At 34.4% G+C, this 13,893-nt stretch overlaps 1 protein-coding gene across 2 annotated transcripts in view; it reads left to right on the forward strand.

Annotated features, from left to right (window-relative positions):
• Window positions 1-13,893, forward strand: part of LOC135839129 (alkylglycerol monooxygenase-like) — a 57,958-nt gene that overhangs the window by 16,421 nt on the left and 27,644 nt on the right. The window contains exon 3 of one of the 2 annotated variants that reach the window (XM_065355014.1): window positions 11,616-11,793. The gene's annotated coding sequence lies outside the window, so the exon portion shown is untranslated. Of the gene's footprint in view, window positions 1-11,478; window positions 11,794-13,893 lie in introns of those variants that run through there. The other variant, XM_065355016.1, reaches the window with a different exon arrangement.

The following is a 13,893-nucleotide window of genomic DNA, read 5'->3' on the forward strand; positions in this document are numbered from 1 at the left end:
TAGTTTAGACTTTTAAAAAATTTTTGAAAATTAAGAATTAATCATTTTCGTAATTTATGTGGTTTTTTTAAAACACATACAAGTAAGTACACTTTAGAATTGCGCAGTATCAATTACACGGGCAACTTTTTTTGACTTTTTTTTTGTGTTTGGGTTGAAAATTGGCTTAATCTATAGTTTAGACCCTAAAACAAACAACAGAGTAAGTTTTTTGAATTTGAATTGTTTTTGTGGTCAGGAGAGACAGTCAAAGTTGCAAAAATAACCGTTTTTGTCCTACTTCAAGAGTTTGTAGCGACGCTGATGTAGCACGGGGACATAGGTCAATACCTATTTGAAAAGCCCAAGAAGAGGGACTCCCCTACCTGCTTGAGATGCGACACAGGAAAAGCCAAAGATACTCTTCACATCATATGGAGGTGTCCTAGACACAACAAAGCTGGAGACCGGCTCAACCAGGCCCTAATGTTGGACAAATGGCCCTGTGAACTGCTGCTTGGACAGGGAGGAAGACCATTCTCAGTCTTTGCCAGGGAAGCATTAACTATGAAGACACCTCAGGAAAGTGAAAGTGATGCTGCATGATCAAGTATCCAAACTCAGCTGGAGCTAGCTAGTAGTGAGATCTAGCCTATCAAGGACGCATAAGGTGCTGAGCCGAATAAATACATATTTTCTTCTTCTTCTTCTTCTATAGGTGCGTGGGCCAGGGATGCTATTACCCGGGTCTTACAATCAAAATGCACCATTGAAGAAGGTCTCAGCAGTGAAGTGGATGAAGAGGATGCCAAGCTTGCAGTTTTCGATAATCACCAAAGCCTAAGAAGTCACCAGCAACAGAGCGAACGAAGAGGAAGCCGAGCTTGCAAAACCACCAAACTACATAGTAAACACCATCGACCTTTTAGTTAACCTAGATGGCTACTCATACACAAAATTATCTCACTGGTTATGTCGCCAACTCTGTGGATTTCAAATTAGAAACATACACATCTGCGCATGTCTCAGGAAACGTGTGTGTGTATTTTGTTGTCCGTGGATTAGGGGTGGAAGTGGGGGTGCTGGTGGTGTTTCTGTTTACTGTTCAGGTGTTCACAAGCATTGAAGCATCAATTCCTGAGACATGCGCAGATGCGTTTGTTTCTAATTTGAAATCCACAGAGTTGGCGACAAAACCAGTGGCCTTAGTTTGCATTAGAGTATAGTCATCTAGATTAACTAAAAGGTCAATGGTAAACACCACAGATCCAGTCAAAACCAAATGCCAGCAAAGAGGATACCGGCATCAGAGTGGATGAAGAGGAAACCGAGCTACCAACTACCAGACAGAAGTTACCTTTTAGTTTTTTCAAGTTATAAGAAGATTGTTAGGTATATTCATGTTGTTAAAGTTGAGTTGTAAATAAGAAGACTGGTCATGATCCAACAATTGAAAATGAAACAAAGTGTGTTCTACTGTGGTGAGCCAAAAAAAAAAAAGTTTGTACAGACACCCACATTATTTTTCAAAAAAAAAAAAACAAGGTCATTTTCAGATTCTACGCTCTTTTTTAAGTAAACTACTTTCCCCGATTTTTGATTTTCGAAGTTTCAAGCGCATAAGACTAATTTTTCTAAATAAAAAAAATTCAATTTGAACTCCGAGTGAACACAGTTCCGCGCCACCGTTACGTGGTGGAGTTAACGCCAGTGTTGCGCGCTCCGAGTTTTAAAACATTTATGTACAAATGAAACCTTCCGTATGCGCTCGAAACTTCAAAAATCAAAAATCGGGGAAAGTAGTTTACTTAAAAAAGTGCGCAGAACTCGAAAATGACCTTGGTTTTTTTCGCAAAATGATACTGATGTCGCTACAAACTTGCGAAGTAGGGTAAAAATGGCCATTTTCGCAACTTTGACAGTCTCTTCTGACCACAAAAACAACTCAAATTGAAAACCCCCACTCTAAATTTTGTTTTAGGGTCTAAAGTAGGTACCTATCGATTATGCCCATTTTCAACACGAATAACACGAATATACAGTTGCCTAAGGAGTTCAAAATTTCGAAAAATGTGATTAGTTTTGATTTTGCGATTAAACGAATTTGAGAATCAGAACTGACGTCTTGGAAAATTTATATTTGATATTTCAATAACCACATTGCAATTTATAAATCATGAGCCTCGAGCGTTCCTCTAGAAGACTCAAAATTTTGGTTTTGAAGTCAAATGAAGTTCAGAATTGAAATCAGATGCCTTTGAAAACTTGTAACTCGATTAATTTTTTGAGCCCATGTCCCTTTTATAAGAGGCTCAAATTTGGTTTATGGGGTCAAGAGTTTTCAAAATCAGAATCAGTGCCTGCAAAACCTTTAATTCGATAACCATATTGTTTTTTTGTTTGTTTGTTTTCTGGAAATTTCGATCTCTCCAGACTTTATAGTTTTGAGTTAAAACATGTTTCAGAATTAGACTAGTTACCTTTGAAAACTCATATTTCATTTTTCAAAATTTTGGGACCCATATAAGTACGTAAGTGGCTTCAGGTGGCTTGAGGTGGCTTGATTTTTGTTTTGGGGTCGAACGATTTTCATAATCAGAATTATGTTTCAAAATATTGGGTCTTAAGTGAAACCCTATTATTTGATGCACATGTTGGATTTTTCAAAATTTTGGGACTTCTAGCCCTTTTTTCAGGACCTTAATTGTGATATTTGGGTCAAATTAATTTTCAGAATCAGAACCACTGTTTTCAAAATTCTGTAAGTGAATACTCATTTTATATTTTTCAAAATTTTGGGCCCCGAGCTCCGCTCTAGGGCCTCTAATTTGGGTTTTTGGGTCAGAGTTAGTGCTTCGAGAAACCTTTAAATCAATACCCGTACTTATACTTCATGTTTCAAAATATTGGGTCCCAAGTGAAAACCTATATGATTTGATACTCATTATGGATTTTTCAAAATTTTTAGACCTCAAGTCCTTTTGTAGGGGACTTAATTGTGATACTTGGATGAAATTAATTTTCAGAATCAGAATCACTGTTTTCAAAAAGCTGTAGTAAGTCAATACTCATTCTATATTTTTCAAAATTCTGTGCCCCGATCTCCGTTCTAGGACCTCTAATTTGGGTTTTTGGGTCAGAATTAGTGCTTTGAGAAACCTTTAAGTCGATTCCCATACTTCATGTTTCAATATATTGGGTCCTAAGTGAACACCGATGATTTGATATTCATGTTGGATTTTTCAAAATTTTTGGACCTCAAGTCCTTTTGTAGGGGGCTTAATTGTGATACTTGGGTCAAATTAATTTTCATAATCAGAATCATTGTTTTCAAAAAGCTGTAAGTCAGTACTCATTTTATATTTTTCAACATTTTGGGCCCCGAGCTCCGTTCTAGGACCTCCAATTTGGATTTTTGGGGTCAAATGGTTTTCAGAATTGAGATTGGTGCCTTCAAAAACCCATAATTTAATAAATGTAATACACTTTTCTAAATTTTGGCCGCCAACCCCCATTCTGGAGGGGTGGGGGGGGGTTGAATTTGAATTTTTGGAGTCAAAAGGCAACCAGAACCAGTACCTACCTTTAAAAACCTCTCATTTGATACCCATGATTATATTTTATAAAATTTCTTGCTTCAATTGTCCCAATCCAGAAGACTCGGTTTTGCAAATTCGATCAGTGCCTTCGAAAACCTATAATTCGGCACCCATGTTGTACCTATTTTTAAAAATTTCAAGCCTCAAGACCTCATCTCAGAGATAGAATTTTGGTTTTAAGATTCTACGGTTTTCAGAATCGCAATCAATTTCCACAAAAACCTACTGGGGTTATTTTTTTTCAAAATTTTGAGTCCCAAGACTCTCTCTCCCTCTAGAAGGCTCAAGTTAGATTTGAGGTTCATCGATTTTCAGAATTAGGTACAAATAGTCCTTTCAAAAACCTCGTATTGATATCGAATTACTCATGTTATATTTTTTTAAATTTTGTGGCCCAAGACTCACTGCAGGTAGCTCAATTTTGATTTTGTGGCTCAACAATGTTTTCAGAATTCAAATAAGTATGCCCTTAAAAATCTGTAATCTGATATATTCTTGTTGTTTTTTTCTAATTTTTGAACCGAAGTCTTCTTGAGGTCTAAAAATCTGGCTGGTACCTATTAAGTACCTATCACAGAAAAATACTACAATGAACATAAAATCATTAAATATTTGATCTAATGAGTAGGATGGGATAAAAATAATATAACAGACAATAAAATTGACGAAAGATTACCAGAATTGTGTACCTTAATCTGAATAGCGAAAAAACGGCTAGAAATTCACAGTAGGTGATATGTAAGTAAGTAAAATTGAGGAGGTGGATAGCAAAACGCAATAACTCCAAAATTACGAAAATTGAGTTTGATATCTATCCTTATGTAAAATTCAACGGGGAATCCATTCCCGGTGTCAGATTTTGTCCATCAGTTGAATATCATAGCGCAATCGAGGAAAACAAGTCTGATTTTAAAGCTAAATGCATTGAAAAATGAGATTTTGTTTGCAAAACGCAATAACTCCACTACTTTTTATACATTTCAGTTGCGCAGATGTGGTAACACTGTTTTTTTTCATCGGGTGGGTACTGAAAATCGTTGGGTAGGAGTTACTTAAAAAAATGGTGCTTTCGTTGCCACTCTCTGAATGCCATATCACACACAGGAATTGTTTGAATTTGACATTCCAGTTTTTTAATTGTTTTTTTATCGAAAATTCTCGATTAAACATCAATTTTTTCAAATAAAAAATACGTTTTTTTGCAGAAAAACACAAAAAAAAAAATTTTGCGTTCAAAACGCAATAACTTTTTTTTCTTTTCCTCACTGTGCTTACCCAGGTGACCGAAATTTTGAAATTGAGTGGAAATTTTATTTGTGGCACCTTCCCCTTTCATTTGACACCAATTTCGGAACTCGACCCCCCACCCTTCCCCTCCTGACAATTTTTCCTAATTTCCCAAAAAAACCAAAAATGGAGTTATTGCGTTTTGCTATCCACCTCCTCAATTAAACTTGGCAAAAAATAAATGACCTACCTATTTTAAGATTTTTGCAAGTTTTGCCACGAAATTGATTTCTACCTAACTACCGACCTACCTTACTAGGTACTTGAGAAAGTATTCAATTCACTTTCCTTATGTAGGAATGTGATTTTCAAAATTATCTATTTTGTTGATTTTTCATCCTATTGAAGCAGAAGTTGACAAAGGGGTAAGCGGAGTTCTTAAATGTGAACAATGAACATCTCCAATATTTCTTTGACTTTAAAAATCATCATATAAAAAAGACTTTCAAAAACATCGAAGAGTCATTCTCAAATTTGAAGAAAAATGAGCTTCAGATTAGCAGGATTTTGAAAATTCGATGTTAAGAAAAAAAAACAAACCAACATCCATAAATTTTAATACGGAAAAATTATGCACTCGGCTGTTTTGCTTCAAAAATATTACCTTTCTACACCGATACTTGCCTTTCAAATCTTATAATCCAGCCTCGAAAAAAATTCTCCACCGTATGCAACCAAACACGTTGAAAAATGAAAACCATAGCATTTCTGATACAGAAAACTATATAGGGGGAAAAAAGGAACGAATTCTCACGTTGAAAACGTTTGCCTTTCGGGGAATTGGGCATTTCATAATCCAGTATTTCACATCCCACCTGGGTAATAACTTTTTTCTCCTGATATATTATTTCTCGGGTTGATTTTTTCAAAGCCTTCGTTAACTTTGTAGCGTTTGAGGTTAATTGTTATTCTGGTCATTCGTCGAGAACTGTATTATGACTTTTAGTATTTAGTTGAATTTCTAACCCGTTATTTCGCTATAGCTGTTTCGCGTTGTTCTTATAATTAAAATAACGCCTTTATTGCTATTTTACGCTTGTTTTTGCGCGTTTAATTTTTGCCGAGAAAATGAGACATTTTAGTTATAAAGCCGACGCTTTAGTTAGCTACATAGCCTATATACCTAGACTAGGTACATGCCTAGTTTATACTGTTAACACGAGAAATAAGAGAAAGATTTAACTCTCTGCGTTTCATTTCTACGAGTATAACGTATACCTACATACGTTGCATCTGATTCAGAATTAGATATTTTACTAAAAGTCGAAGATTATATATCCGTATTGTATGATACTCGTGTATACTTCTACGAGCAGATACTATAAGGCAATATAAGGTATATATTTTTTTTATGCGAATGCGAAATGAGAAAAAATAAAGTTAGGCGTTGTGTAGCAATAAGAAAAACGAGTTACACTATATATTATGTTACCAGGCAGTTACTTCATTCGAGTGAAAAATGACACTTGGAAAAACAGCCAGCGAAAAATATCATATTGTGTTTCTCAAGACGTTAAGAATGTACTGTACATCACATTATTGAGCTTAGCTTATATTGGCTTTAGGTTTTTTTTTCTTCTTCTTTACTGTATCACCTAAACAGGGTGTTATTAAATGTTTATACCGAAGATGTGTTTTAGGTTACAGCTGTAGATAGATATAAGTATTATACTAGAAGCTGAAGGTACTTATGGTGTGTTATGTAAGTTATGGTATACAAATATGGAAAATTATAATGTATTTTTAATTCGCCCTTCAAAGCGCAGCGCAGATGGTTAGCGAAGTATTAGAAATAGTTTACATGTTTCCAAATAGAATTTAAAGTTTACTCGTGTCATAAGCGTGTTAGGCTTATAATATAGGAAAATTTCCAAATATTTTCTTCGCTTTGGTACTATATAAACTTTCTCGACGTTGGTAATATCGATGCTGCTGTGAAGGTATTAAGTACTTGAAGATAACGAGCCGCAGCCGAGTCTTAACTTTAAACATTCTTCGTATCGAATTCGAGCAAAAGATAAGTTATATCTCTACACCTATGGTTTAATATTATGCTACATGCATAAATATGTAGGTAGGTATCTTCTACCTAGTACCTACATAGTCGACATTATTAGAAACATTTTTCGCGTCATCGTTTCAATTCCTTTAGCATTTAATATGTGATCATTTTTAATGAACTTGTTCATTGTTCTTAAAGATAAACACTCACAAAGGGAGGTGTTTCAACTGGCAAAAAAAAAAGAAAGCTCAACTTAAAGAGCATCAAAAAATCCATCACTGGATAAAATTTAAGAAGCTGAAGTGAATTTTTCGATTTTTGGTGAATTTTTAAAAATATTAAGTTGTGTCAAAAAGGGGAAAAAATCAAAATTTTAACAAATTGACCTACAAGTAGAAAGCTGAAATTTGGTGTGTTTTCTATTTTCAATCTCCTCAAATCGACTGGAAATGGTTTCGAGCTGTTTTGAGTAGTTCGGGAGCCTCCAGTAGGTTTTTGAAAGTTGAAGTTCCCATAAAATTTTACCCAGTGAAGTTACGAAGATGAAATGTTCTTCAAACTCTGGTTTTAAATTTTAATGTACGTAACTATGTACTGGGTCAATTAAAATTGGTTTCAAGCCGTTCTGGAGACTCCAGTCATATATTTAAAATCCTAGATTTTCAAAAAGTGCCATAAAAACTTGGCATAAATGCAACACTTCTCAACTTGAATATTTAAACAATTCTTTTTAAAAAAATGAGCTGTTTTTTTAGAACATTTCTTTTTTTGAGAAACTTTGCTTGTTTTTGCAATACATAAACACATAACTCTTATTGTTAAATATACAAAAAAATAGATTTCAGGCATCAAAAATGATATTTTTTTACCACCTTGAATGTAAATTTTCGAAAACTTTTGCTCTCGCTTCACTATACCTAGTGCCATTTAGGTTTTCTTTTTCAAAATTTATAATTCAATTTTTTTAACTCTGAAAAACATTAAATTCAGAAACATCAATTTTAGACATTGAAAATGATATTTTTTACCACCAGGGTTGCGAATTTTCGAAAGCTTTTGCCTTCGCTTCTCTCGAGTCATTTTAGTTTCCTTTTTCAAAATTTATTAAAATTCAAACACGAGCTAAAAAGTGTCTATTTAAATCTGGAAAACTGTAAATTCAAAGTAGGTACTAGGTAGGTACCTAATTAATTTCAGAAGAAAAAAAGAAAGAAAGAACGTAGCAAAGAAGAGACTCAAATGTAGAAATACAGAAAGATGAAAAATTGAAAAGATAAAAAAGACAGAAAGATGAAAAGACAAAAAGGCAAAAAGATGAAAATACGAGAAGATGAGAAGACGAAAAGGGGAAAAGGTGAAAAGATGGAAAGAAGAAAAGATGAAATGTTGAGAAGACAAAACGGCAAGAAGACAAAACGATCGACGAGTAGATGAAATGATGTGTAGATGAAACGACGAGTAGACGAAGCGACGAGAAGATGAAACAACGAGAAGAAAAAAAGACAAGAATGCAGAAACATGAGAAGACAAAACGACGAGAAGACAAAACGTCGAGAAGATGAAACGACGAGAAGACGAAGCGGCAAGAAGATGAAACAATGAGGAAAAAGAAGACAAGAATGAAAAAACATGAGAAGACGAAACAACGAGAAGACGAAACGTCGAGAAGACGAAACAACAAGAAGACAAAACGTCGAGAAGACGAAACGACGAGTAGACGAAACGACGAGTAGACAAAACAACGAGTAGACGAAACGACGAGTAGACGAAACGACGAGTAGACGAAACGACGAGTAGACGAAACGACGAGTAGACGAAACGACGAGTAGACGAAACGACGAGTAGACGAAACGACGAGTAGACGAAGCGACGAGAAGATGAAATAACGAGAAGAAAAAAAGACAAGAATGCAAAAACATGAGAAGACAAAACAATGAGAAGACAAAATGACGAGGGGACGAAACGACGAGAAGACGAAACGACGAGAAGATGAAACGATGAGAAGACGAAACGACGAGAAGACGAAACAACGAGAAGACGAAACGACGAGAAGACGAAACGACGAGAAGACGAAACGACGAGAAGACGAAACGACGAGAAGACGAAATGACAAGAAGATGAAAAGACAAGAATGCAAAAACATGAGAAGACAGAAAGATGAAAAGAAAAGATGAAAAGACAAAAACACGAAATGACAAGAAGATGAAAAGATGAGAGGACAAGAAGATGAAAAGACAAGAAGACGAGAAGACGAAAAGATGAGAAGACAAAACAATGAGAACTTGAGAAGAAAAAGATGAAAAGATGAAAAGATGAAAATTTTCAACTTTCAGAACAAAAGTTATAGTGTGCATAATGTGAAATAAAATACAATTTCAGTATTCAGTTCAGTATTTAGTTCAGCATTCAGTTCAGTTCGGTATTCTATCCAGTTCATCATTCCTTTCAAGTTCCAATGAACAATGTTTGAGTGTTCAATTAAAATTTCAAAAAGTTTTTGGAAAGTGATGTTCATCCATTGTGTCTATGCTTGTGAATTTCGAAAAAATCAAATTTTAATCCTGCTCGGCGTTTTTTCAAAAATGGTTCAATATTCAATACCTAATCTTCTGGAATCTCCAAAAAGGTTTGAAACCATCGCCATCCCCACTTGGCTCAGAAGGTCAACAAATAGGATGCAAACAAAATTTCAGATTTCTAAGACAATTTTTTGAGATTTTTATTTTTTGATTTCTTTGACCCAAATTTGAATTTTTGACAATTTCCCACTACTCAAAAAATGTATTGACTTTTGCGTCTGAAATTTGGACTATTGGTACATAGTTTAGGGTCCTAGATCGATCCTCCGTTGTCTGGGCCGCAAACATCTTTCTTCTAGGAGAACCATTGGAGCTAATAACATTTTTTCTGAGTAACTTTCAACTCAAAATGAAGGTCTTCCTTGGGGGGGGAGGTTTACCCTAAGGTAGATACTTATTTTATCTTATATTGGTTCCGTATTTGTTCTCCTTGAAATCCTGCCCAATGCTCATACCTCGGTTCAATCATGTAGGTAGTTATTAGATATCAGAATGAGGCAGTTCTGTAGAAGATCTCAAACCGGTAAAATTGTCCCAGATCTTCTCTTCATGAAGTTATAAAACGGAAATGATAATCCTAACTGAATATTTTACAAGACTACCACCTATCAAAAAAAACTTGAAAAAAGTTTACAGAAGATGCTGCTGAAAAATTAACGCCAAATCTCCTACAACTCATCCATTTAATTTTTAGGACCAACGATTCAATTAATCTTTGAGTAGATAGTTCGAGTTCTTGTATCACGAGGTCAACTCTATTCGACTCTCCTCAAACCAAATACACAGTACGTAGGTAAGTATTTGGAAAATTAATCCAACAAATTGATCAACTGTAAAGATTACGGTTTAAAAGAAAATTCGTCGTGAAAACCATCAGTTTTCATTAGACTGACATTTTGATAAATTCGTTCTTGATGCAAAATATTTGGATTGGTGATTTAAGTATAACCGTCCCATCGGAGAATTTTGATTTTTCTATATATTAATCCACGTTCCGTTTGTGTAAGTATGCTTTTTTTTGTACAGTGATGGATGGCAAATAGAAAATATTGCCAAGTTGTGAAATATTCTTTTTCTCTTGATGTTATTTCCCTGTGGCTTCTTATTTCACGTTTCACTCGTCTCGTAGATGTACGAGTATTATCTACGTAGATATAGGTACCTACCTTCTATCTATACTGAACAGGCTTCTGGAGCGTGAGGAATTGGTACATTCATACTTCAAAGGTCACTGCCCTTGGGGGTAATTTTTTTGATCGGTGGAAAAATATTTTCAAGTCAATGACATTGATACTAAGTAATAAAAAAATTAATAAAGGAATTTTTTTCTTAAGTATGTGTGTCTGTAAAAACACTTTGGATAATGAAAAACGGTAAAATAGGTAGATACTGGAAGGATGAGGGGTTCAGGAAGGGAGGATTCAGTTGTATCTCAAGATCTCTCTGGAGGTGATTCGATAAATGAAGTTTTTTTTTGAAAGCCTAGAAAATGGCTACTTTTTGATGGTGAAACGTTTTCAGTTCATTTTTACTTTGCTTAATTTTTATTTATGGACCAAATTCGAAAGTCAAAAATTTGACCAAAGTTTGAAAAATCAAAGTGAATCAATAAGTAAATTACAGAAAAATTTGTTCTTGACAAAATTCCAAAAATTACTGCAACCTGAAAAAATGCCAAAGGAGATACCCCTCTTGAATTTACCCCTGCAAAAAGAGAAACGACAAATGATCCACGAATACAGAAATCCAATTGGATCGAAACTCAATTTCTCGATTTAAAAAATGATAGGTACCTACTTATCAATCATCGAGAACGATTTCTTTTATCGAAAAGCTCAACGTAATTCCACACGTACACCTATTGAATTACGATGAAACCAAATCCACCGTAATACATATGCATTGAAAAAGACTTAACAAGTAACTAAGTACACAGGAATGAAAACGAGATTTTATGAGCTGAGTATGGCCTGCGTTAAAATATACTAAAGCTAACGTACTCGTACCTTATACCTACCTCTATGTGTATATTGTAAAGACGATACTTGCATTTATTTCGCTCCGTAAATAAGTTACATAAGCAGTTCACTATTGAAATATATCTACTCTTTTGTATTTTTAATACCTACTTGCAACGAGGAATAATACTTTCAATATACATGTCTTCAGTTTCAGTTCTCGTAAATTAATGTCGAAGAAAATTGCATTTCATGTTGAGCGTTTTTCAAAACACGAGAATGCGTCTTTTGTATACGAGTAAAATTCATCAAGTTGTTTCGTTTTCGGCGCGGCGCTCTGCAAACGATGTTTTAATGAGTTGATTTTTTCCGAAGGAGATTGATGATCGGTGAGTTTTTCTTTCTTTTTCTTCTTCTTCTTCTGTTCCGTTTATTACACACTGTTTAAACGCGATACGTGAGTCGAGAAATAAGCTTAAAACCTTGGATAAATGTTATCAGTGAGAAACTTAATTTTACGTAATTTTTTTTATGTAAGGTTCAAATTAATCGCTCACAAGATAACTGCATCGTGTGCAGAGTAAGATAAAAAAATCTCGTGTTGCGAATATCAAATCAAAATTTGTCATTTGACATTTTTCTATTCATTTGTTTGCTGCAAGTTGACGAAAAAATTGCACATCGTTGCGTGGGGGGGGAGCTTTTGATAAAATAAAATACCCACCTTTGATGCGTTTGATTGGTTCTGATTGCTTCTCAGATACATTTCATCCAGTGATGAAAATGAAGTCGGGGATCCTCTCGTCTCCTCCCTTCCCCTTTTCGAAGAAGAAGGTTATTTCTCATATTAGGCTTTCTTTGAGAATTTTGAAAAAATTGAGCTCCAAAGAGGGGAAAAAATTTTGAAAATTCCTAACGATCAAAAGTAGGTATGATAATGACCATCGAATTCTTATATTTCAAAGAAACTAATTCTCTTTTTAAAAAATTATTGTTTGACTCCAAAATGAACACTGATCTTCAATTTTGAAGGTGCAAAAAAGGTTTTTCTTTGAAAAGAGATGAATTATTTCAAAAGGTTTACCTAAATAAGGACCACTGCGACCCTCCCGTTTAGAAAAAAGTATCAAACATTAAGATTGGTAGTCATCTCTAAAAAAATGAATAAAATATCTACATTCAGCACTCTTAGTCTTCAGAAAAATTGCTTGTTGAGTTGATTTGAGCAGATTTTAAGTATGGGACTCTTTGATATGGGATTTCAAAAAAGTTTCATGGAAGCTCCAAAACAGCTTGAAACCATCTTCAATCGATTCAGCATGTTGAAATTAGGATACATTCCATCTTCATTGGACAAAATATTGTGAACATTTGCACTTTCAAAATCACTATAAAGGTTTCAAAACTGTTCAAAATGGTTCTAAATCGTTTTCAATCGATTCGTTAGGCTTAAAAATGGGGAACATTGCCAATTTCAGTTTTTTATTTTCAAAAATTTATCAAGAATCGAAAAATGCACCCTGTTAGAACTCCCAAAACAATCCCTTGATTGAAAATTTGTACCATGGGCTGGTCTTAAGGAGGGGGAGAGGGGGTGGGGTTGAAGCGATGTGCATTAAAAAAAATGTTTAATGGATCGAGCTTCAAATAGGTCTCTTCCTTCACCCCTTTCTAATTTTGCCACTCTCTTTTCCTCAATTCAAAATTTGCAGCTTATGGAAAATTTGATGAAACTTCCACTTTTTAGTAGATATTAATTCGACTATTTGAAGTATACTTATTCAACAGTGAAGCAAATTAAAATTCAGGAAAGTTTTTTCATTGCATTTTTTTCAAATAATAGGTAATATTACCTACCTTCGAAAAAAGTGCACTCTTCTTTTTGAAAATAATCGAAAAAATTGGTATGTAAATGGTATTGTAGGTGTTACTTTGAAATTCAGTTTTTGACTACACGCAAGATTGAAATTTTTGAAATAGCTTTGACTCCTGAAATTTTGATTCATGTCCCGGGGGGTGAGGGAAGTGGGAGGGGATGTGTTTTCGATTTTGAAATTTCAATTATGTGTGTTCAAATGCAGATTTCTTGTTCAAAGGCATTGAAGAATGAGATTCTGAGTAAAATAATTCACTTTCGAATTGAGATACAGCAAGAATTCTGTGGTAATGGCTCAAAATGGTCGAAAAGGTGGATATTCAACATAAAAAAAATCTGCAGTGTTGGAGCAGAGGTTCGTTTTTAGCCTTCCTAGAGTAATTGTAATTTCCTGGAGAAATTTGAAAAATTGAGCCAGGCTTCGGGGTTGAAGTAGAATAAACTCGCCATTTTGTTTTTGAAAAAAATGATAAGTAAATTTTAAAATTGGAAAACGTTATAATAATAGCAACTTTTTTAAATTCTCGAAAATTTCCTAAAAATCCAAAAATAAATGTGGACTTTGGTAATGGGAATCTTTTTAAACTGGCACTCTTCGATTTGAACGAAACAT

This window comes from Planococcus citri, chromosome 3 (assembly GCF_950023065.1).
Source record: "Planococcus citri chromosome 3, ihPlaCitr1.1, whole genome shotgun sequence".
Taxonomy (NCBI): Eukaryota; Metazoa; Arthropoda; class Insecta; order Hemiptera; family Pseudococcidae; genus Planococcus; species Planococcus citri.